This window comes from Lissotriton vulgaris, chromosome 7, assembly GCF_964263255.1.
Source record: "Lissotriton vulgaris chromosome 7, aLisVul1.2, whole genome shotgun sequence".
NCBI lineage: Eukaryota > Metazoa > Chordata > Amphibia > Caudata > Salamandridae > Lissotriton > Lissotriton vulgaris.
The window spans coordinates 1,616,756,896-1,616,781,361 of NC_141695.1; positions in this window are offsets into that span (position 1 = coordinate 1,616,756,896).

Sequence of the window (24,466 nt, forward strand, 5' to 3'; positions counted from 1 at the left end):
CATCCATGCCCTCCATAATGTTTAAATTCAAGACAACCCACAGAAAGACTAGGCCCATGCAAGACTCACTACCCCTGGGCATAAATAAAGGTTGAAAAGTAGGCAAAATGGTTGGAGGCCTAACAACAAAGCCTGCATTCAAAATGGCCACTTGCCTGCCAGCACATGGCCAGTGCCTGTAGCTGCACTCAAAATGGCCACCAGCCACATGGCATGTCCCTCCCCATGAACACCCCCAAAAATCGAAAAACACTGCAAAATCAGCACAATCCCATTCCATCCATGATGTTTAAATTCAAGACAGCCCACAGAAAGACTAGGCCCCATGCACCACTCACTACCCCTGGTCAAGGCCCCAACAACAGGTCAAAAATCGAAAAACACAAAATTTTACAAAAAAAAAAAATCGAAAAACACAGAAAAATCAGCACAATCCCAATTCATCTATGGCCTCCATGATGTTTAAATTCAAGACAACCCACAGAAATACTAGGCCCATGCAAGACTCACTACCCCTGGCATAAATAAAGGTTGAAAAGTAGGGAAAATGGTTGGAGGCCTAACAACAAAGCCTGCATTCAAAATGGCCACTTGCCTGCCAGCACATGGCAAGTGCCTGTAGCTGCACTCAAAATGGCCACCAGCCACATGGCATGTCCCTCCCCATGAACACCCCCAAAAATCGAAAAACACTGCAAAATCAGCACAATCCCATTCCATCCATGATGTTTAAATTCAAGACAGCCCACAGAAAGACTAGGCCCCATGCACCACTCACTACCCCTGGTCAAGGCCCCAACAACAGGTCAAAAATCGAAAAACACAAAATTTTACAAAAAAAAAAAATCGAAAAACACAGAAAAATCAGCACAATCCCAATTCATCTATGGCCTCCATGATGTTTAAATTCAAGACAACCCACAGAAATACTAGGCCCATGCAAGACTCACTACCCCTGGCATAAATAAAGGTTGAAAAGTAGGGAAAATGGTTGGAGGCCTAACAACAAAGCCTGCATTCAAAATGGCCACTTGCCTGCCAGCACATGGCAAGTGCCTGTAGCTGCACTCAAAATGGCCACCAGCCACATGGCATGTCCCTCCCCATGAACACCCCCAAAAATCGAAAAACACTGCAAAATCAGCACAATCCCATTCCATCCATGATGTTTAAATTCAAGACAGCCCACAGAAAGACTAGGCCCCATGCACCACTCACTACCCCTGGTCAAGGCCCCAACAACAGGTCAAAAATCGAAAAACACAAAATTTTACAAAAAAAAAAAATCGAAAAACACAGAAAAATCAGCACAATCCCAATTCATCTATGGCCTCCATGATGTTTAAATTCAAGACAACCCACAGAAATACTAGGCCCATGCAAGACTCACTACCCCTGGCATAAATAAAGGTTGAAAAGTAGGGAAAATGGTTGGAGGCCTAACAACAAAGCCTGCATTCAAAATGGCCACTTGCCTGCCAGCACATGGCAAGTGCCTGTAGCTGCACTCAAAATGGCCACCAGCCACATGGCATGTCCCTCCCCATGAACACCCCCAAAAATCGAAAAACACTGCAAAATCAGCACAATCCCATTCCATCCATGATGTTTAAATTCAAGACAGCCCACAGAAAGACTAGGCCCCATGCACCACTCACTACCCCTGGTCAAGGCCCCAACAACAGGTCAAAAATCGAAAAACACAAAATTTTACAAAAAAAAAAAATCGAAAAACACAGAAAAATCAGCACAATCCCAATTCATCTATGGCCTCCATGATGTTTAAATTCAAGACAACCCACAGAAAGAATCAGTCCACCCACCACTGAGTACCCCTGGGAAAAGGCCCCAAAACAGCCCAAAAATCGAAAATCCCAAAATTTTAGTTGCAGCAACTGTAATGCCCCAAACAAACTTACTTGTAAAATTTCTAATCCAACAGTGATCCAAAGAAAGTCAAAAAGGCCTCAAATCCAAAGATCCAGCAGCATCCACAAAAGGTAATCCTTCCAGGTCCACATCCGAATGAAAAGTGACCAGGAGATGGACAAAGCACTGGGAGGAGCCTGCTGAACAGGAACAGGAAGTTGAAGACTATGGGGCACTTCCTTCCTCCCACCCCCCTGCCCCCCTCCCCAAAATGGACTCCTCGCTAAAAAAGTGCAGGCAAATGTCAAACTAAGGAGTTATTCACATAAAAATCATCATTTCTAGAAGGTTTATGCTGCTTGCTGGTGGATTTCTTGTGCAGAATTGCAAATTTATATTTTCGCGCGCCGCATCTCAAATCTCGCAATTTGCGAAGTACCGCGAGACGTGATCTCGCCGTACTCGCGTTGACAAACTCTCGCTGGCAAGCCGCGATGACGTAATCGCGCTCGCCAATTCCCGCGGGAACACACAGCAAGATCCAAAATGGCGCAGCACTCGCAAACTATCGAAAAAAACAACTCGGCAAACGATGATAAACGCCGCGCGCCGCAAAAATTGTATCACCAACGCCGCGCGCCGCCAAAAAAATCCGCTGCGTGCGAATTTGCGGATTTTGCGGGAAATCCGCAAATCTCGCGGATTGCGGATTTCCCGAAAATCCGCAAAATCCGCGAGCGGAACGGATTTTCCGCCCACGCTTAGGGCCTACGGTGAAAACCAGCTGCTCTAGGTGTTTGAGCGTGTTCAGGTTGTGGATGAGTGTTCATGAGGGACCTGACGGATAGTGCTGGAGCTAAAGCTATTGGAAGTGTGAGTTCCTCACAATGCCTGTTAGTAGTTCATAAAGATTTTCAGACTACATGTTAATCCAGTCTTGACATCTCTGTAGAGCATGCAGAGTGATGGTTGCTTAGGTATTCTTTGTCACTCCACTCTACAACAATTTACTCCACCCTATGCCACAGCATGACACTCTACTCTTCAACACTCCACACAACTCTGTAAATGCCTCTCCAACATACTTTACTCCACTCGACAAAACACTACTCCACTCTACTCTACTACTCCACTCAATTCTTCTGCACTCTAGGCCACTCCATTCTACAACACCCTACAACACTGTGCTCCACTGCATGCCCTTCACTCTTCAACACTCTATTCCACCCTATGCCACCCCACTTTATGACACTCCGCTCTATAACATTCCATACCACTCTATGCCACACCACTTTATAACACTCCACTCTACAAACCTCTCTCTACAAAACTCTACTCTACTCAATGCCCCTCCGTTTTACACCACTCCACTCCACTCTATGCCAAGTCAATCTACTCTAATACACGGTACTCCACTCTACGCCAATCCACTCAATTCTTCGACATTCCACTCCACTCTAGGGCCCTCCACTCTATAACTCTCTACTCTAGGTGATGCCACTCCACTCTAGGACACTCTACTCCACTCTACAACAATCTACGCCCCTCCACTCATTGACGACCCACTCCACTTTATGTCACATCACTCTACAACCTTTTACTTTACTATATGCCACTCTATGACACTCCACTCCATCGATGACACTCTACGCATCTTCCTCTACACCACCTCTATTGTGGTGCCTACTATGAATTCAGTTGGCTCTAGGTGTTTGAGTTGTTCAGACTGTGGATGAGTGCTCAGAAGGGACCTGACTGAGCATTCTGAAGCTGAGGCTACTCGAATTATAAGGTCCTCACAATGCCTGTCAGAGGTTCATAAAGGTGTTCATACTACATGTTCATCCAAACTTGACCTCCCTGTAGAGCACACAGAGTTTTGGTGGTTTAGGTGCCAACGGCAATTACCATTCAGTGTGAAACTATGTGTAGGAGGTAAATAGCTGTTGAAATATTGACAGGACTTATGAAAAGAAAAGTGCTGTATTTACAGGTAAAGAAAAAGAAAGAGAGGGCATGCTGAAGTAGAGGTGAGGCAAGGAAGCTCATGCAGAAGGACAAAGTGAAATGATGGTGATGTGGAGCAATGCAATGATGTATGAGATATAAGTATGGGCCGAAAATTCATTCCGCTCCCGGATTTTGTGGATTTTCCCCAATTTCGCGATCCGCGAATCTCTCGAAATCGTGGCAAGATCCGCGAATCCGCGAGCGGGATGAATTTGGTTCAGGTAGCACTTACAGGGTTACAGCAGGTGCCCAAGTTGAAGCTAATTTCTTTGTAACCATTTACAAAAGGGTTACAAAGAAATTAACTTCAACTTGGGCACCTGCTGTAACCCTGTAAGTGCTTCCGGCGCCTCGTTGCCTACTTGCAACTATTCTCTGACCCTGCTCTGACCCTCGAAGCAGGGTCAGAGAATAGTTACAATTAGGCAACGAGGCTCCTGTCATAAAAATTAAACCTCAGCAGGAAGCACTTACTGATATAAATCAGGTGCCCGAGTTCAAGCTCAAATTCAGGAACACATTATAATCAGCCCAAGAATCTAGTGAGCACGGTCAATGCTAGGCAGGTGTGCTTTCTCCCCAAATAGCTGTAATCCGTGATGGAGGTCTAGGCATCCACGAGTTTCTCGAGCGCAATCCCCATGTACTTCCAGTGACCAGGCGGCTGCTTTCTCCTCATCTGCTGCCCTGATCGGCCTCTGACCTTTATAAACAAGAGGCATGTGAACTCGCACAGAGGCCCGGCCCCACACACACCAGGATAGGCAACCTCTTCCCGCCCTTTCCCCCACTGTGATGGATAGCTCACTCGAGGGACCTCGGCGCCTACGGGCGCAGTGGCAAAGTTACAGACACACGGGGTCACTGGAGACAACTGTTCTGGGGCTTTACACAACTGTTGTGCAGGAAAAGCACGATACATTTACCCAACGAGGTAGCACTTACTGCTTTCTCCTCATCTTACTGATTAGCCAGTAGAAAGTACTCCAGTTGAGTATATTGTGCAATTGCAAAAAAATCCGCCATTTCACTGGGAAATCCGCAATTTTTTTTGCGAATTTGCAAAATTCGCCTATACTTAATGAGATATGCAGATGGAGGATTACAGAAAGATATGGGCAGAAAGATAGCATATGTGTATAAGAGAACGAGAGATTGGAGAGGAAAGTGAAGAGAGCGGAGAAAGGGAGTTACTGAGAGTCTCTAAAGACCACTATATGCTCTGCTGACCTTAATAGTGTTTTATTCACAGTCTCATATTCTTAGAATTTAAATACTTTCAACCCTAATTATCACAACAAAATCAAAGTTGTTACTCAATTATCTGATATTGCTAACAAGCACTGGCAAAGGCAATAGATCTGTTATGTGTTAGGCATGTATTCAATGTTTTGTATGATTCATTTGAAACTAAGTAGACATAATACCAGACTATAGAAAGCTCAGCATTCACAGAGGCCCTGTCACCATACCTGACACTTTCCTAAGCCTGTACATAAGACCTAGGCAGATGCTAATCTCTCTAAACAAACCTCCCTCTACCTAGATAAACAACAGGATTGTCAGGCATACATCAACATTAGATGAGCTACATGCTAGATAACCACCCAAGCTATATACTGCAGGGATCTAATTCAAAATGTACACTTAACTATCACCTATGACTGCAATCTATGTGTCCTCAACTTATACCCCGAAATCTATTTTTCTCTTCTAGACCTAGATGTCAATAAATGAATCAAAACTTAATATCAAAGATCATCATCAATCACTGGCCAGGTTTTAGCACTCAGCACCGCAGAGACACCAACGCCCTGTGAGGCATCGGGATTGGATACCAGAAATTCAACCACTGGTGCCATGAGCATGTCCCCTATGAATACAATTAGTCCAACAATAACCTCAAGTTGCTGCCAAACCTCAATCTTTTAATCTAACCGGAATGCACCTACATATGCAGATTTATTTTAACCGCATCGCTGCGGCGGCTTTTCCCCCTGTGTGCGGCAATTTTTAAAAAGCCATGTTACATGACGAGCTCAGCTCGTCATCCACACACGACCACTGTGGCTCTTCCTATCAGTCTTCGCCTCGTTTCATCTGAAAGTGCTTTTAGAAAATGGAAAGAACTTGAAAACTTTTCTATTCAGTTCCTGTCTGTTTGGTTCCTGGTACTGCGATAGACTCTCTGGTTAGTTTTGTTACTGGTCTCATGCATGATCGCCAGGACGCTCCTTCGGAAGCAGTTGTCCCCTTTATAAATGGTATTGTATTGTATTCATGGTCAATGCACAGCCACACCTTGCAAGCCCCATTCATTCATCACACAGATTCTCAAGAAGGCTATTCACATGACAGAACAGGCAAGACAGAGAAACAGATTATCACACTTCCAAGAATGAAAAAGGTGTGCATTTTATTACTTTAGTGAACACCTATATGGAAACACCCTAGCACAATTTTCATTGCTACCACCATGAAACTGGTGCCCAAGGGTTCCAACATTGGAAAAAGAAACAAAAAAGGGATTCAAAGTTCAAAAGTGATCTGCAGCAGTGGAATGGGGAGCCGGGAATATTGAATCCGATGACAGGCTCATTGTAGTCGCGTGTCATCTTTATAGCACATGTGGGGGCCTTACTAGAACACCACACTCGTGGGTTTCAGAGTTCACTCTCAAACACATGGGCGGACTGGCCAGCCGGCCAAACGGGCAATTCTCCGGGAGGCTGGAGCCCCAGGAGGCCGGTTTTGAAACTTGGAGGCAGGCCCGGACTGGCCATAGCGGGCACCGGGCAATCCCCCGGTGCGCCGCAAGGGTGGGGGCCGGTATTGAGCCCCTGAGGGCCGATTTTGTTACAGGGGCGTTTTTGCAGTATAATTGGCCCTGCAACAAAATCGGCTGAAAACCAGCCCAAGCAAAGCACTCGGCGGCACCTCCAACCCTCCCCCCCCTACCCCCCCTGAGTGGGGAGGGAGGGGGCCAGCCGAGAACTTTGCCAGGGCCGGTTTTGGTTCCCAGTCCGGCCCTGCTTTGTGTCCAGTTTCGGCCTCCAGGAGCGGTGGTGCACATTACGCAATACCGGCGGCAACTTGAAAGAGCTGCTCTAATTCTAGTGAAAACCTCTGCACATGGGTAATGAATTTATCATTTTTGGCAGGGCTGTTCCCAGTCTGGACCTGCTCAAACAGTACATAAAACATATTGGAGTGGAGTGGTGTGGCTCACTGGTTAGAGGCGGCAGACCTGGAAGCAGAGGACGGCCCGGGACCAGGGTTCAATCCCCGATGCTGCAGGGTTCGGAACCAGGGTCAGCGGACTCGATAATTCTCTCCTCTGTACCTACTCTAACCAGGGATCACACTTGGCAACTCTGGGCATTAGCTTGCCTCATCTCCACAACGGCCCCCCACACCTTGGAGATACCCAGAAGGGAACATCTTACAGGGAAAGCCAGGACGGGTTCCCCAGTGGTCTATAGCGCCAGGACGCCTCTGGGTAGCAGTGCGCTTTACAAGACACACACATTTACATATTATTTACACACATTCTACGACATTATGTATCACATTCATAATTTAAAAAAATGATTGAAATCATACCTACTAGAGTAATAATAAAAATAATAATAACAGCGTTATTCGATTTGATACACAAGCCATAAAAGCATATAAAAAACAATCTATAAAAAAATCACAAAAATACACTTGACTAAAATACAATATCATTACTAAAAATCAATGACCTACTATGTATCACCACTGAAATAAAACTCATTATTATACTCCATCCCCCTTGTTGTTCTTAACTTTAGAGCAGCTCTTAAAAAAATTGCCACACAATAAAGGTTAAAGACATCAAATGACAGTTTTAAAAACAACAAGGCTACCGTGCCTGTCTAATTTTAGCTTTTCTTAGCAGGCTTTTTAAAAACAGTTTCCTGGGGAAGGCATAGTACTGGCAGAGTAAACTGAGTGAAGGGTGTCCTGCGGAGACTTACTGTCGCAGCTGCAGGGCCCCCTCTTTTCTGGATTTATGATGAAACCTGCCGGTACTTCCAATAGATTATGGATATAGTTTAGTCTGAAGCGGGAGACCAAAAAACTAACCTCGGGCGAAGCACTACGCTACGCTCGTGGAGTTTGCGAAGTTTGCGCAACTTCGCACTACGCGAGCTGCACGTAGCACAGTGCGAACACGCGTAGTGCAGCGTAGCGTAGTGCAGCGGTCATTTTTTGTTTGTTCGCGGTCCTCAAGGTCATGTTCGTGACCGCGAGCAAGCAAAATGACATCCCGGCGAGATTCTCAACACGGGGAGGTCAGGTTTCTCATTGTGAGCGGTTGCGCATGCTCGCGACCGCTCTCAATGAGAAACTACCAGTTTGCGTTGAGAAAGCTGCCTTTCTAGTAATAATCTACTCGAGCAGTAGAAAACTACAGCTCGCAATGTGCATGATGCCATTTTCAATGATTGCACAGTGCCGGATGCTTGTTCGCACTGTGCAATCATTGAAAATGCATCTTGCACAGTGCGAACATGCTACTACGCAGCTCGCGTAGTGCTACGTGAAGTTCGCGTAGTGCGAAGTGCACTTCGCATAGCTTCGCGTAGCGCTACTTCGCGAACTACGCCCACCCCTAGTGGGGACCCATTTTGGACCCCAGGGAGGCCGTTTTTGTTACCGGGGGTGGTTTTGCAACATAGCTGCAATATCGGCCCATTGTAAACTGCAGCAGTGAGATGGGAGTGGTGCTCTAAACTAGCACGCCCAAGGGCCAGCCGAGGTGTTTGCCAGGGCCGTTTTCGGTTCCCAGTCCAGCCGTGATGGTGTTATACACAAGGGACCTCCATCTTCTAATCCCAGCGAGCTGCTCTTTGTCTCCTGGAATGTGACAGAGCATAGATCCAAAGTAACCCTTCTAGACTGGAACCAATTTATGGACAATTTTGATGAATGTCTAGTACAAGAAACCTGGCCACTAGATTCAATCCGCAGGTAGGATTATCTTAGTTTTTTCATTCTTGCAATTCCTAACCAGAGGGGGTCTAGTCATCTGGGTTATAGCCTCACTAAACTGTTGAATACGTCAACTTAACATGAATTCTCCTGACATCTTGGGTATCTTGTTGAACACTAGAAATAACCACGGAATAACCATCTTTAATGTCTATGTAGGAGGGGTCAGGGACAGTATGGTTTCGCAAATGCTACAGGTTCTTGAAAACTTTCTTGAACAGCGCTCTTACCAACACTGTCTTATTGTAGCGAGTGACTTTAACATAACATTCGAGCCACTCGACAATGATGACATTTATTTAACCAGGTGTGAAGATTATGCTTGGGCTATTCCTTTGTTAGATATTCCACCAATAAACAGATGGACAAAAGCCGCTCTCCAATTAAAGGCACTTACATTGGAACATGGCCTCAGTGCCCTTAATGCTAGAAATAAATCTGATTTAAAAGGTGTCCACACTTACAACAAGTCACATCACACAAGCCGAATTGATAATATATTAGTCGACTTAAGGCTGTAGTCATCTGTAATCGATATGATTGTTTTAGAAAGATCAGAAAGCAATCACAACTCCCTCTCTTTGACCACCCATGCCTTTTGTGAGAGCATCCCTTCAGATCTTGATCTGCCTTCTTACCTCAGGGATATTACCTTGACTGCTGACAAGCGTTACCTGAAATGACATCAGGTAGCTGCTCTTCCTGATATATTATCTGTCATAGATATGGATCTTAAAACAGTCCGGCTCAAATTAAGATTGACCAGTTAGACACACCAGGCCAATTGATGGATATTCATAAGGCCCCCTTTGAGCGCATTTTAGGTAAGTTCACCATCCCTGTTTCACGCAACGGGAAACTTACTGATAAGAATCGATCCTGGTTTAGTAAAGAATGCTGCAAACTCAATCATTCCCTAGTTACAGCCATCACATCTAAGTCCACATTCCCTTGTAGAGGAAGACCTACAAGATGGCCATTGCTAATGCTAAATGGGACTGGGATGAACAGAGGTGGAGGGCCCTTTTGTATGTATGCTCAGCCACAGATTCTACCAAATTCTAGAAATTAGTCGCATGTGGTGGCTCTTCAGCCATATTGGAGCCATAAAATAAAGTTGCTCCATCTGAATGGGTTGATTACTTTCACACTTTATATTCTCGTGAGTCTAACACTCCAACTCAGGCTACAACAGAAGTCCTTCCGCCTCCCTCCTCCCTCCCGTGTTATACCCATGTTTGCTATCACTGATATCATCGAGCCCCTAAACGCTGTCTCGCGGGGCCAAGCCGCAGTACCAGATGGTGTTCCAGCTGGCACATTCTTATTTGATATGGAGGATTGTCCAGCTATATTTTAGCCATTGCTAATGCCATCAGTCAAAGGGGGCACCCATTCCTGATTCTTGGAAGGGCGCAATGGTTTTACCCATCCATAAAATTGGTAACCGATCTCAACTGAGCAATTGCAGACCAATAAGCTCAATAAACTGCCTCCAAAAAGTGGTTTTGCCTCTGTCTGCTGCCAAAAATCCATGATTGGATTGTGGAACAAGATTTCCTCAGTACAAATTCGCAGGAAGGTCTCAACCAGCGACCAGGTCTTCCATTTTTAAAAATCTATTGGGAGAACCGTTGTGATTGGCCAGTCCAACCTTTATATTGCCTTTGTCAATCTAAAATTGGCTTTTGACGTGATCCCCCGTCTGCCCTTTGGAAATCCCTTGCTGATCTGGCTATACCTCCTCACATTCTATCATTACTAATCTGTTTACATGAGGACCATTATGCACATATTAGGTGGGGGGCGCAAAGTCAATTTACTGAAAGGTTAGCAGTTTGCAAAGGTGTTTGCCAGAGTTGTGTTGTGGCCCCCACATTATTCTTGTTATTTATAATTTATATTGTTCACTTCCTGTCCCACTTTGATACAGATGCTCCCTCCTTGGCACAAATCATATCTCATATTCTCCTCTTTGCAGACAACGCTTTGTTGGGCTCAGACACTTTTGACTTGCTTCAACTAGTTTGCCATGCTCTTGGCTTGGAGATCAGCTCGTCTAAAACCAAAGCGATGTTGTTTGAGCCACATAAATCGTACAAGGGGAGTATAGTCCGGAGGGGGGGTAGGGGGGGGGGGGGGTATTCCCCCTGGAGTGGGTTGATTCTATTACCTATCTTGGGGTAACAATTTCTGGGGGTATGACTCCCACATCAATAAGGCAGCCTTGAAACTTAAGCAGACCACTGGCGTGTACCTCAAATAGTATTCAACTTCATACACCCAACCCGTTACGCCAGCTTTACAAGGCCAAAGCACCTATACAGGGCGGAACTATGGGGATTTTCCAACCATTTAGAATTAACCATAACTGAAAATAAATTCTTTAGAAATCTTGACTATCTTCCTCCTAGCACTCCACTCTGTTTGCTTTTAATGGACCTGGGAGTAAATAGGGTTCGGTTAAACTTCTTCTAAGCCCCATATTTTATTGGAGATGCCTATGGACCACCCCTAAACTTGTCCACTATGTGATTTGTCTTAAGGATGTCATGAAGGCTGACCACTTCAGTAAGGTCCCCTGGTTCACGAGAATCAAGGAGGCGTTACACTAACTTGGGATGCCTGAGTTGTGGGATCAGCCAGATTCCACTCATTTCCTGTCCAAAGATTTTCTGTAAAAGCATTACTGGGCAACACTAATGGGCAATAAATCCAGAAAAGCTACCTCCTCTAAGCTTACTAATGATTAGATTGATTTCAAGCCCACTTGTGGGTTTGAGCTCTTCTGGGATCAGGTGTCTGTTGTGCTGGACAGGAAGCTTTACTTCCAGGTCCGAGTGGGGACCCTCCCACTGAGAGTGTTCACTTCCAATTAGGCAGCTGGGGGAGCTTTGGCATGCCCCGCTTAGATCTCTACAGTCAAGAGCATTCCGCATGTATCTTTGTGTGTCCAGTAACCCTGGGCGGAGCTGGCAGAGCGGGACTACGTGGAGGTCCACGGAGTTAGGAACAAATTCTGTGGAACTACGCTCCGTCACCCGCATCTAATCCCCTAATAAGAATTAATTAAAAATTAATTAAAGGTAAAAGAAAAAAGACTTACCTCGACTGTGGCGACCCCAGGCTGCTGTCCTCCTCTTCCTCGACGTCTCAGGGTGATCTGCGCATGCGTGCGCACCCGTGCATGTGCCTTTCTCGCAAGGATGCCCCTGGGCGCTGCAGTCAAGGTACGCTTTTTTTCTTTCACTTTTAATTTATTTTGAATTAATTCTTAATAGGCGGGGTGGAGGCGGGGGCTGGTCATCTCCGCTCCGCTGTGGAGTGTGCGGAGATTTGCCTTCTCCACGTTCTCCGTGGAGTAGGCAAATCTCTGCACACTCCGCGGGCGGAAGCGATCCGCTAGCACTAGTGTCCAGCTTACGCCTCCCCTGCCGCACCTGGCTAGCTACTATATGTATGCTGCTAGACATACGTAATTATTCCACACCCTTGACATTTTCAGGGTGGATAGCCGTCCGGTTGTTGTCATATCTGTTGCCAAATCCTTGGCTGCTATAAGGGGCCTTAGAAGGAAGGTACCCCTATATTTGCCTGATATCACATGGACTATTTATCCTGGGGAAATCCTGTTGTCGTATCTATGTGCACTTCTTATTTCAAATCCGTGATTAACATTGCACTTAGCTTTTATTTTTTAGGTCTCGCCTGTCCATCCCAGAGGAAAGATAGGCGAGATTTATAGTAAGCAGACCTAAAAGGTCTACCCACTGCAGATCACGTACAGTTTATGTGAGCCAGGCGCATGCACAGTAATTCGCTCCCCCTACCCCTCCCACAAAGCAAGACAAGATAAGAACATCAAAGCGACCGCGGCCGCTCTGGTTCCATTTGCCAACACTTTATCCCATGGGGTGGCTACACATCCTCACCTCCACTTCCTCACTTCCACCCTCCCAAGTTTTAGAGACAGCCTGCCAGGCTTGTGACTAGTGATGGCGCTCTTGCGCTTCTCTGGTACCAGCTCTGCACTGACAAGTGGGGTTGCCGTCGGCCGAGCGCTTTACGTCTCACAATGAGTTTGGTAAGGAACCAAGCGCTATATGAATTCAAGCAAAGTACAAAACACGTGCTACCTCACAATCCATTATAAAGGTGACAATGAACACACTGAGAGGACTGTGCATGTAACCTGCACGCTGTGACAAATCTTGTTACACTTCTGGTGTTTGGCCCTATATTTCAGGTTCATTTTCCACTTAATTGCACCTTTCTTTGGCTCTCTTGATGAATGGGTGCGCGCATGTGCTTGCTTAGGGCAGGTCACAGGAACACAGGACAGCTCTCCAACAAATGTCTGTCCAGGCCCAGCACCACTCACGGTGAATCCGCAAATGACATGCCTCTGCCCTGGAAGAGTGGACTTAGTTCTATGAAAACATAACTTTTTGTATTTTATATCTTGAAACACCAGACATTTGTCTATTCTGATAAACTTTCAAGCAAGATATGGGCAGCTGAGCACTCACAGTTCACAGCTGTACTATTTGAAACTAACTGTAGACGTGCTCTCCGTCGCTCCCTCTTCTAATATTTCGCTCCTCTCTCCCTATTCGACCTTTTTTACTGTCTATTCTGCATTTCTCATCTCTTTTATTACCTCCTTTTCTCCTCCACTATCTTCACTTCTGTCTTTTTCTGCTCTCAACTCTTGTTTCTTCCTTTCAGTTAATTCTCTCCTGTTTTCCATCCTCCATCTATGTATAGGCCAGTCGCCTGCTTCACCTCTCTGCTATTTATTTTTCTCTCTCACGCTCTTTCATACACCTCTGTTTCGGTCCCTCCAAAATGTGCCCCCTTTATTTTCTTTCTCTAATCTTCTCTTGTATTTAATTGCTTATAACATTTCCACCTGCCTTTCTCCCTGTTTCAACCCTGCCTTTGCTTCACTGCCTGCCTTTAACAATTTATTTTTCCTTTGAATATCTACATTTAATGGTATCTATCTTTGCAACTCTCTCCAGACTGCCAACCACTAGTTCTTTCTGGCTCACTCCCCACTCAACCACACACACAACCATAACCACACACACAAACACACACACACACAACCACACACACACACACACACACACAACCACACACAACCACACACAACAACCACACACTCAACCACACCATCAGTGCACACTTTCACCAGGCACAGACACCATCAGTCGTCAGTGCAGACTTTCAACGGGCACAAACACCACCAGCCGTCAGTGCACGCTTTCACTGGGCACAAACACCACCAGCCGTCAGTGCACGCTTCCACCAGGCACACACCACCAGACATTCGTGCACGCTTTCAGGAGCACACACAACACCAGCCGTCCGTGCACGCTTTTACCAGGCACACACATACCACCAGACATCAGTGCACACTTTCACCAGGGACACACACACCACCAGCGGTAAGTGCACGCTTTCACCAGGCACACACCACCAGCCAGCAGTGCACACTTCCAAAAGGCACACACACCACTAGCCATCAGTGCACAATTTCTACAGGCACACACACCACCAGCCATCAGTGCACACATCAATTGTTTACGCATCCACAATTAATTATTGTAGCAATCGCAGTATGTCACACTTTACTAAACATATTCATCTAAAGCGCAGCATGCCACCATTGCTAAAAAAATAGATACACTTTTTTTGGCCAACAATTTATAGACATTTTTTGCAATTGGTGCTGCAATATTTAGCAATGCCAATAGCTCAAACTTAATTAATGCGAGACCTATTGCATTGCAAATGCTTGTTTAATGTAGCTCTGGTCTGTAACTATGTTTTTAAGAAATATGTTATCTATTTATTGTTGCTTTAACTTGTTTGTACTTTTATGGCCATGGTGGCCAAAAGATAAAGTGATTTGAGTGGCTGACTGACACAAGAGGAGTGACTTTGGGGAAAGGGGGAAAAAAGGGCATTATCCCAAAGCACAGTAGTTCATGCTGCAATATATATTATTGCACCTGCTACTAATACCTATGTTTCACCCCATTTATAGTGAGTTCTCAATGTATCCAATTTAAGCCCTGTACTGGGCAAACAAATTGTTCTGCTGGGTGGTTAAGTTCTGAGTTTGTACACCCCACACTACCTCCCTGAGAAGCCTGTGACTGTTTCCCAAGGATACCACTGAAGTGAGGCAGGGGATGCATTTGACCCAGTTTTTACAGCCTTGATAGGATGGCTTTCTGGACATCAGAGGCAAACAACTCCAGCCCTAAAAGTGAGGTCTAAGTAACCCATGCTTACACCACGCCCCCTGAAAGGGTCTGATACATGTCCTCTAATAGAAAGAATATGCACTCAAACTGACCAACTATGCACTGTGTGACTCCTAACTCTATATAGTCACTGCGATTCACTCAATACTACATTGCCAATAGTAGTCAAGGGCACAATGGATGCAGAAAAGCACTAAAGACTTAAAGGAGTGAGAACAGGGGGATTTTAAATTAAACTAATACTGTTATTTAAAATACTTTACTGATGTTCACCAGTACTCCCCGCCACATGATATAACTCCATGCTTAATTGTCGAAGAGTCAATGCACTTGAATAGTGCTTTAGGTTGTTTTTCAGCACCTTCATGGGTGTATTTCAGTACTTCAGAGACTTACTTTTTTAGATTTGGCTTGATAGTGCAGCTGCAGCCAGTACTTGTGTGATCAAAAGAAAAGGACCTATGAAGGGCGCAACTAAGAGAAGGTGATGGCTCAACTCATGTTGGTTACCTTGAGTAAAGCACGTGATTGGGCAAGTATTATATGCTGCTGCAGAGAAAGAGGCCCCAATTCACAATGGTAAAGAAGTCTAAGTTTAGACCTGAAGTCTAAAAGCCCAATTTACAAAGGTAAAGTTAGACCTGAAGTCTAAGTTTAGACCTGAAATCTAAGGGCCCAGTTCACAAAGGGAAAGTTAGACCTGAAGTCTAAGTTTAGACCTCAAGTATGAGGGCCCAGTTCACAAAGGTAAAGTTAGACCTGAAGTCTAAGGGCTGAGTTCACAAAGGTAAAGTTAGACCTGAAGTCTAAGTTTAGACCTGAAGTCTAAGACCGATTTCACAAACGTAAAGTTAGACCTGAAGTCTAAGTTTAGACCTGAAGTCTAAGGGCTGAGTTCACAAAGGTAAAGTTAGACCTGAAGTCTAAGTTTAGACCTGAAGTCTAAGGGCTGAGTTCACAAAGGTAAAGTTAGACCTGAAGTCTAAGTTTAGACCTGAAGTCTTAGGGCCAAGATCACAAAGGTAAAGTTAGAACTGAAGTCTAACTTTAGACCTGAAGTCTAAGGGTCCAGTTCACAAAGGTAAAGTTAGACCTGAAGTTTAAGTTTAGACCTGAAGTCTAAGGGCTGAGTTCACAAGGGAAAGTTAGACCTTAAGTCTAAGTTTAGTCCTGAAGTCTAAAGGCCCAGTTCACAAAGGTAAAGTTAGACCTGAAGTCCAAGTTTAGACCTGAAGTCTAAGGGCAAGTTCACAAAGGTAAAGTTAGACTTCAAGTCTAAGTCTACCTTTGTGAATTTGGCCCTTACACTTCAGGTCTGAATTTACCTTTGAGAATTGGGCCCTTACACTTCAGGTCTAAATGTACCCTTGAGAATTGGCCCTTTAGACGTCAAGTCTAAACTTAGACTCCAGGACTACGTTTACCTTCGTGAATTAGCTGCAGAGTGTTTTCTGCACTCCTATTGCTCCTTAGGGTTATAACCTTACCTAACATGACTGCCCCATAAAACTGACATGGTAGTGTGCAAGAGGAACACCCCAAAATCATGGTGTGATAGTACTGGCTAACAGTATTGCTCTGTGAGCCGTTAGCAGTATGACTGGTAGAAGTATTGGTGAATAGAGCTTTCCGATAAGGTTTTGTCCCACATTAAAATGGTTGCTGCACAAATTGTGATGAAGTCTGAGCTTCTTTATGTTTTTTCTTCCCCATCTGCATTTATGAAGTCCAGAAAACACACCTACCCACCCTTTCCGGCAATCCAATTAATGTGCTGCTTGCTGCAGCCATAGCCTATGGGTTGCCATCCAAAAAAGCCTCCTACCAATAGGGACTCCTCCCACACCAACTCACAGCCTCAGTTCACTCTCTCCAAATATACCAGCTCCTCAGTGCTTAATTTGAGCCAGTGGTTTATGTTCCTCAGCACTGAAATGTAATCATCAACACCGGCTCAGTAGTTTCATGAGCGCCAGTAAAGGACGCACTCATTTTTGGTAGGCACAGGAAGATTACGTGATTTGCCCTGAATCACAGGATGTTGAGCTGATGTCAAAACCCGAACCTGGTTCCCCAGCTCCGAGGTCCGCAGCTCTGGTCACTATGCCACACCCTTTCCCCACTGCCTAATTAGTAGTTGGCTCTGTTTCAGGCAGTGTTACAGAAGAAATGGGCTGGTGCAGGCTGCCACCTAACGAGAGCCCCTGCACGTATTTTTTTTTACAAATTAACCACTGCGACTCCTCCATAACCATCTCCCCTGTCTCACGCTAATACCTACAGCCTCAGCTCAATCTTCCCTCCCGTAGCAGCCCCTGCAGTGCACTACCCCTATGCAGGGCAATAGGTACAGATGCTGGTCTACATTGTGGCTTCAGAAGCAGTGAAAACAAGTCTGGCCACTGGTACCCCTAACTCTTTCCTTCACAGCAGAAAGCATGAAGGGGGAGAGAATGTGGCCTAACGGCTAGGGCGGTCGACCTCGGAGCTGGGGACTCGGGTTCGAGTCTCAGCAGGGACGCTCAACATTCTGTGATTCTGGGCAAATCACTTAATCTCCCCGTGCCTAACAAAAATGTATGTGTCCTTCTCTAACCTAACTAGTGCTCAGGTAAAGCGCTCTGATACCTTCGGGTCTAGTTTGCGCTATATAAAACTCCCCAAAAATATATATATATATTGTTGGACTTTGCCCTTCTGGAAGGTTCACCCCTAAACTTTTTGCTTTTAATGGTGACCTGGTGATGGTGATTTTTGGGTTCTGCGCACTTTCACTGTGTCCCAGTGGAAAGTGCGTGCGCACTCTGAGTGCGTGGAGTAAGGTTGGCCTGCCCTCCCATAGGAATGCATGGGGAATATCTGTGTCCCTGGTAGTTCCTGATGCGTGGGGTGTACAGGCTCGAGTCTGGTATGTGCAGACTCGTGTGATTGAATGCTGCGAAATGATGTATGCGGCGTGTATGTGTCTAGTGTGGAAGTGCCACTTCTAGACATGGCTGTGCGTGTGCTGTAAAGGTGCTGGCGTGTGATTGGCTGGGGCTGCTGGTGAGCCTGGCTCCAGGAGTCTGGATGGGTCTGCCCAGTGGTGAGTGTGGAGATTAGCATGCTGATGGCTGGGGAGGAAATGAAATGAAATGAAATGAAATGAAAAGTAGATTTGTAGAGCGCCGTTGTTGCCCAGAGGCGTCCAAGCGCTAAAGACAAGAATAGAAATTGCTTGACAAGGGTAACTTGCAGAATTTAACAAGGAGTGTTAAACAAAAAAGTCTTCAGCTGTTGTCAAAAGGTGGAGAGGTTAGGGTTGGATCTGAGATGAAGAGGAAGTGAGTTCCAGATCTTGGCGGCATTATAGGTAAACGTCCTGCCGCCCGCCCTTGCCTTTTTTATTCTCGCAGCTTTAGCCAAACAGGCCTGGCTAGAGCGAAGGTTTCTGCCAGGTTGGTACTGATTTACTAGGTCCCGGGTAATCATTGGTCCTGTGTCCCAAAAGGCCTGATGGGAAATACACATGGCCCTAAAGATGACTCTCTGTCGCACTGGCAGCCAGTGCAGGCTAATCAGACCAGGTCTGGCTGATTGTCTGTGTGGCAGCTGTAACAGTGTGCGGGCCGCACAGTTCTGCACTATCTGTAGTCTACGCAAGGTGTAATCCGGGGAGCCAAGGTAGAGGACATTGTTGAAGTCTAAGCGGGACTGTATCAGACCTTGGATGGCCACCTGCTTTGCCTCCATAGGCAAAAGAGGGAGGACTTTCTTTAGCATCCTGAGAAGTCCGAAGCAGGTGGCCGAGAGTTTTGTAGCCTGGATGTTAAACGAGAGGGTCTTGTCCAGCCACACCCCAAGGCTCTTAATATTGTCCTTGGGTACTGGGGGGGTACCTAGACAAGGAGGCCACAAGGAGTAAAAAAAGGTGGGGTTTGAGGGACCCAGGAGCATCAGCTCCGTTTTGTCCCCATTGAGCTTAAGAGATGAGGAGGTCATCCAGCCCTTTACCTCCTCTAGGCACTTTATTAGCACACCTGACGACGGTAGAGCGGCCTCCTGCGCCAAGGAGACCACCAGCTGGGTGTCGTCCGCGTAAGAAATAATCTTAACCCCAAACGGACAAACAAGCTCAGCCAGTGGTCTCATATAGATGTTAAAAAGCGCGGGGCTTAAAGAGGAGCCTTGTGGGACTCCACACCTCAACGGCCTGCTCATGGATACAGTGTCTCCATCAAAAACTTGGAATGATCTGTCACTCAAGAAGGATTTGAGCCATAGCCAAGCTCCATCCACTAATCTGACATTCAAGAGGCGGGTCAGCAGAGTGTCATGGCTGACCGTATCGAATACCGCGCTTAGGTCAACGAGGATCACTGCCACTGACCCACCTGATATATTGGTTAGACCACACTGTGTTTGTACTGTGTTTCAATGGGAAATCTACTTCATTATTCTTTTTGGAATGCATAGGAAAAAAGATGAGTCAGTTTCAGGGGTGTGGACGTCTTTTAAAAATCTACTTGCTTAAGGGCAAAATTATTCAGAAATCTGCTCGCCCTTCTAGAGAAATCCACTTGTCCTACTTAATAACCAAATCTTACATGAACCACAACAGACAAGTTCAAAACTTTTTATAGTAGCAAAAACATGTCAGTTCGGACAGATTGAGGTGATCTTGGGCGTGAAATGGTGCAATTTAGTATGTTTTAATATATTTGTTCAAGTTCTCTCATTTTAATCCCTATACCCTGATACAAAGCTCCTACTGCCAGTAAACTGCTGGAATGGAGCTACGTTTTTAGAATTGGAATTTTTGGTACAAAGGTAACACAGATATGTGCAGAATCTGAGTTTACCCACTTTCATAAAGGAGGAGGATCAGAACCTGGGACAAATAAATTACAAATAATCTCTACATATGGTGCATTTCCCCCCCTCCCCCACCCCCATAAAAATCGCCACTCAACAGCAAATTACACCTATAATTCTCTAAAAGGTCACTATCACGAGGCACCTAAATCACATTTTTAACACGCACTTTTTGCAATTGATAAATAATGTTCCTTCTTTTCCCTTTCCTGCCCATATTCTCGAGTTCTGGCTCCTTCGCTTACATACTAATGTTTTTCATATTTTTGCTGATATCTTCTGTCTACTTTACCTACCTTTTCATTGTTATCTCAGTTTTTTCCCTCCTCTGGTCTCTTCTTGCTTTTCCGGCTCTCTCTTAGCTTGTTCTCTCCTTCCTGTTGAAGTGAGCAGAATTTCTTCAAGAGCTGCTACTTTTGAGCTACTGATCCTAAATATCTCTCCAGAGAGGAGAGTCCCAGAAGAGCGTCTGACAACCCCTGGAACCTCTGCTAAGACAGGCCCTCTGCAAAGCTGTAGGCCCAAAAAACACTGCAAACACGCCTCATACAGACACACACACTAAATTCATTTTGGTCACTCCCTCTCTCCTGCTTTGCTTCTCTGATCCTACCTCCCATCACACAAGAACTTGATTTTTTGCAACTATACCCACTACACTACACCTTGCCAACTAGATTAATTATCTTTTTTTTCTCAAACACAAAAGATAGCTTCACTGGGAGGGGCGTGGCTAGCAGCCGATCATGGCGGCAGCATAAGGGACGAGCTCCGCGGCTGAAGCGGCCTCTTCGTCGATCCGACACAAAAATCCGTCACAACTGCAAGCCCCAAAGGTGGGTACCGGATCCCAGGACCGGGCGGAGTGAGCAGCGACAAGCAGCGAGAAAATCCGACGTTCGTAGCCAGAGATACGTCGAAGCCTCCGACCGGCCTGCTAACACCTCCAGAGCCGGGACCTTCCCTGGATATTCACCCCGCCGGAAGTGCGTCCTGACCGGAGAACTTGGACCGGAAGTGCCCGTGTGGCGGTGGACTCAATAGATCGACTATACCTTGGGGAGTCGGAGAAGGCGGCTCATACGACTCGAGGAAGCGGTGCTTACAGGAGGGGCAACTGGAGTCCTGAATGTCTCGAAGGTCGTCACCTAAAGTGCCGAGAGCCTGGGCGTCGACAACGGAGTGGGCGCCCGCCATCTTGTGACCTGAACAGTCGCTACGCACTCGGCGACTAACGGAGCACCTCGCGCCCTGGAGAAGCACGCCCGACCTGATCGTTGCTGAACCGGCCTGGCTAGGAGGTCCACACTGATCCTCACATCCTGGCGCGTAGGGGCACGAGGAGCACGACACTCGGCGGCATGGCGGGAAAAGGCCCTAAGGGTGGCGTCACACAGACTCGTATAGATCGATTCACCTCCGGCAAGCCCACCGGATCCCCAGCAGGGAAGGAACAGAATGGCAAGACGGCCGACTCCCCAGGGGGGAAAAAGGCCACACTGGACGACGTCATGGTCGCATTGGCACAGCTACAAACAACCGTTGGCGGAATCTCCACGGACGTCACCTTACTTAGAGCGGACCTCCACAAAATGTCGGAAAAGGTCAAGAGTATGGAAGTGATCACGAAATCACTGGTGGAAGACGTCGCAGAACTCCAGCGTGAAATGGGGAAGATGGCGCAGGACAATAGAATGCTCCGGGAGAAGCTGGATGAGCAGGAGGGGCGTTCTAGGCGCAATAACATCCGTATTATAGGGGTACCGGAGACGGAAGGCGTGAAGGCGATGGATCTCTTCGTAGAGAACCTGATAACTAACGAACTAAAGCCGAAGGGACTGTCCAACTTCTTTTCGGTGGAGAGGGCCCATCGAGTCCCGGGTGGCCAACCGAAACCGGGGGCTACCCCGCGACCCATAGTGGCACGTTTGTTTAACTTCCGTGACCGGGACGCAATCCTGCAGGCAGCCAGGTCCTCCCCTCCCCTCAAGATCCAGAACGCCATCGTTGCCATCTGCCCCGACTACACCGCGGAAGTCGCCCGTCGGCGACGCACATTTTTCGACGTGAAAAAGGAACTGAGGTCCAGAGAACTGCCGTACTCAATGCTATTCCCCGCAAGACTACGGGTGGTAGCGGAGAACAAAACCTGGTTCTTCGACAGCCCGGAAAACGTGCAAGAATGGCTCGAGGGATGGAGACCGGGTCAGAACCACAGACGGACGAATCGCTCCAGAAAAGATCGGGTTGAAGGCCATCGCCGGGACTCACAGGCCTCCGGAGGGGGACCGGACAACAGTGACTCTTTGGGAGCTGAAGGCGGCGGGGAAGAGGTTGAGGAACAATGACCACTTGGGAACACTTCATTTTTGCTACTGTATTGAGACTTTTAAGCTGTGAAGCGCTTCCCGCCATTGGACACTGGGTGAAGGGCCTCCGGGGGTGTGAATGAGAGACTGCCGGCTGCGGAGAGTCCCTCACCCCAACGCGCAAGTACACTGTTTTGGGGATGGGGTATGCACTCTGCTAAGTTGGGGGGGCGGGCAGTTTTGAGTCCGTATAGCAGGGGGGCAGGGAGGGGGGGTGAGTTGAGTAAGTTTATTCTATGGGACTTTTCGGTCCTGCAAGTTTTTCTTCTACGCACACTTATGTATCTAGGCATGTCTTATGTAACTGAAAACTTCTGGTCCACCCGGGGCGCAGGGAGGTCTGATTGGGAGTCTCACTATGGCTGCAACGGATAGTCCAACCACGAAAAACTCACTAATTGTCATGTCCTGGAACGTGAGGGGCCTGGGGGATAAGATTAAGCGAGGGCTGGTGTTGCAGGGGATAAGGAGACGGGGGCCGGCTCTCATTCTCCTACAGGAGACACACTTGTCGTGAGCGGCCACGAAGGCCCTAGATAGGAGAGGCTACCATATGATAGTACATGCAGAGTTCACTTCGGGGTCCCGTGGCACCGGCATTCTGCAGAAAAAATCTTCCAAATTTATTGTCAAGTCTACTGCAACGGATGACCATGGCAGGTTCGCGGCGGTTCATGGCCAGTGGGAGGGGAGGCTTTTTAACGTAGTCTCTGTCTACATACCACCAGCACTACACTCTGAAGCCTTGCCGGATTTGGGCAAATTCCTGCTGACACTCCCTGACGGGGAACTGCTCATAGGTGGGGACTTCAACATGTCACTTTCAAACACCGAGGACCGCTTTCTCCCACGTACGCACGCAGAAGGGCCCAACAGGCTCCAGACATTCCTGACTGCGCAGGGGTTGGTGGACATATGGCGCGCTCTACACCCCACTCAGCAACAATACACATACTACTCGGCCACGCACAATAGTCTGTCCAGGATAGATTACTTTTTTACTTTGATTAATGGTCACCTTACTGTAGCGGAAGCGGACATACAACCTCGGGGGGTCTCCGACCACTCACCACTCACATTGACACTCACCACTACGACCATGACACGGCGCAGATTGTTCCTGATTTTCCCTGGCTACCTCAAAGTACCTCGGATTAATAAGGACTTGAAGAGAGCAACACGGCTATATTTCGAAGAAAACCAATCTTCGGTGGACTCCCCCTCTATACTGTGGGAGGCGTATAAGACAGTATTCAGGGGTCAGGCCATAGCTGTGATCGCAAATCACAAAAAGGAGCACAGGCAAGAGGCCCTTGGAATAGAGTTAAGCCTCGAGAGGGCCAACACAGCCCATATGTCGAACCCCACAGACGACACGCTCCATGAACTCCAGATTCACCAGCACCGCCTCACAGATCACATGCGCAAGGTCACGATGTCGGACATTGCGGCCACACAACACAGGGTATATGATATTGGGGACAAGGCCAGTAAATTGCTGGCGTGGTTGGACAAGAGACAGGGGGGGGGAAGAATATCCTACAACTTACGGACCCACAGGGCAACAACCACACCCGCCCCGACGAGATAGTAGAAGTCCTCGCCGATTATTTCGCCTCAGTTTACAACCCAGAAATAGTGGTGAGGGAGGGGGAGGTCCAGACTGCTCTTGCGCACGTTCCCTTGCCAGAACTGACACCAGAGATGTCCGAGGATATAGACGCGCCTCTTACGGTGGAGGAGATCCAGCTGGCTATAGGCGCCCTTCATCCAGGCAAGGCGATGGGCCCTAACGGGATTCCCATTGACTGGTTGAAAGTCATGGCCGAATCCTTAAGCATGCCCCTACTCAATATGTACGAGGAATCTAGAACACAGGGTACACTGCCGCCAGATCAGCGGATGGCTACTATTGTGGCGATACCGAAACCAGGTAAGCCCCCCAACGAATGCTCATCGTATAGACCGATCTCCCTTTTGAACCCGGAGGCCAAAATTATTGCCAAGGTGTTGGCGAACAGGATCTTGCCGACTCTGTCCCACCTCATCCACCCGGACCAATCCGGA